Genomic DNA, 2397 nt, shown 5'->3' on the forward strand with positions numbered 1-2397 from the left:
AAAAGGCACCATCAACTTCACCTGAAGCTTACCTATTATCCCTCCATCTTTATCTACACCTCTGGCATCATTCTCGAGCTCCAAACACAGGAAAAAGCTGAAGTTTCAAGGGGAGAAGCAGCTACAAGAGCTCCTGTAAGAATTCCTGTAGCAGCTGATCCCATAGAAGTCCAGCACCAACAGCAAAAGAGTGCACATTTGCAGGTTGAAAAGGCACATGCAGCTTAGCTCCAGCAAAGGAAGAACCTGCAAAAACACACAACAACACATCAGCAAGCAGGGGAAACATGCATGAAGAAAACTAAAAGCATGTAGCAGTGAAAGCCACAACACCTCACAGCCAATACACTCAAATCATAGGTAAGTAACTAAGTCACTCCTCTATTTGCATTTGTGTAATTAGGAGTCATACGAAGGCAACAAGATGGTTGAGATTGAACGAGGGAAAGGTGGCCAGTTAACTTAGCCACATTCATTTGTTGACTCCTCTTATCCGAGATGTCACCCACACGTGCACACAGTCAACTCAAGCACAAGATGCCAAGGACAGGTAGTGGGAGGAAGCGTTAACTCCAATGCAATGATGAGGGATGATTATGAGGAGGGGCCATGATGACCAACTAGGTGGGGACCAATGGTCCTAATTCGGGCAACGTACACCTTGCCAGCTCAGCACTCATAACTGAAAATATCCATAAGGGGTACTGAGCACTCCTCCCCACACATTCTCACCACATTTTCTTCATTTTCTCCTCATAACTCAGCCACAGCAGTCTTCTTGTGCCCCCACAACCTCATAACCACCATCCTCCATCAAATTCCTCCATATTCTTTCTCTCGGCGTTTTCTATAGGAGCACCTATAGGAAATCTACAGGAGGGACAATGGGATTCTACAGGAGGGGCAGTGAGTCATTTTGAAGGGAGAAACCACAATTTTTGGCACGAATTTCAGTATGAAGAGGTAGGGTTCATGAATGCCCCCTATTGAATATCAATATATGAAGGAAGTGGTCTCAATTTGAGGATGAAATAAGTCTTTAGGAGGGTAAAAATACATAAAAGAAATTTCTGTTAAAAAAAAACAGTCTCCTCTGTTTCTCTATTTTTCTCAAAATTCTTTGTCTCCACCTCCATATTTGGTTTTCCAAAGAAGTACAGGCAATAAGATATGGGGGTTTATGAGAAAGGAGCCCACTAACTCCACTAGGCTCCATGCACATCCTCAAGTGGTGGACATATTCACAAGGGCAAACTGGATTAATTTCTTTGAGAAGTTTAGAGGGTTTGATGATGAAATTGCCCAAGAATTTTCTCTCCCTCTGGTCTCTCACACAAGATCTCATGCTATTGTAACCATTAGAGGCATCTCCATTGAAATAACCCCTGAATTCATCAGTAGGGTCACTACCCTTCCTCTTGGGCTAACTTGGAGTAAAGATGAGAAACCAATTGGCCAGGCTACCAAGAAGAAATTTTTCCAAGATAATGAAACACCTGTCGAAGACAAAAATGGAATTAGGAGGGCTAGTATACCATATCCCTAGGATGATGTTAGCTACCAAATAATCAAATACATCTCTTGTGAGGGGAGGCACAACATTGTCTATGGATATCATTTCAGAATCCTCCATGACTTGAGATATGGCATGGATACCCCAGCACCTCAAAAGCTCAATACCCCTTAATTTCTCCTTCAGTCCCTCATTGACTCCATAACCAAGGTACAAGCAATAAATTCACAGTAGCTAGCTCACCATGGCTTAATCAAAATCCTAGTAGAGGAAGCCCTCCATACCTTTACACTCCCTATAGCATGGGAAGTTATCCGAAATATGACAGCTGAGGATGGCATAAAGGCATTAACCTATGATTTCAGTCCTACTGTCAGTGAGGAGGAAGAATAGCAAGGAGGAGAAGGTGAAGCTAGTGGAAGCATAGCAGAGCAAGAGAGGGAGGAGGAAAGAAAATAAATAGAGGGGAGAGATGAAGGGACAAAGCATGAGGAAGAAAAAGAGACAGAAGAGGGAGAAAAGGAGGCAGAGAAGGCATAGCAAAGAGAAGAGTCCAATGAAACTTTGGAAAGAGAAGTAGCAGCTACCCTCACTACCCTCAGTACACCAGTCAAGCCAAAGAATAAGAGGAAAAGAAAAACCTCCATGTATTTCAGGGCGAGGAAGAGCACAAGAATTAAAATAGGCAAACCTCAGCCCTCCTCAAAGATTCCCATTACCATTGAAGATTCACCATTTTCCAAGGTGAAAGAATCTCCTTCCAAGACACCTATAACCTATGAAAGGGGGACTCCAAGATCTTCTACATGGAAGGGAAAGGCAGTTCTACAAGACCCCAAACCAGACCTACATGAAGTTGCAACAGTCCTATAGGAGACACTGTC

The sequence above is a fragment of the Pinus tabuliformis genome, chromosome 7 (genome assembly GCF_031772625.1).
Source record: "Pinus tabuliformis cultivar Carrire ecotype Pingquan chromosome 7, CPIR1, whole genome shotgun sequence".
NCBI classification, from domain to species: Eukaryota; Viridiplantae; Streptophyta; class Pinopsida; order Pinales; family Pinaceae; genus Pinus; species Pinus tabuliformis.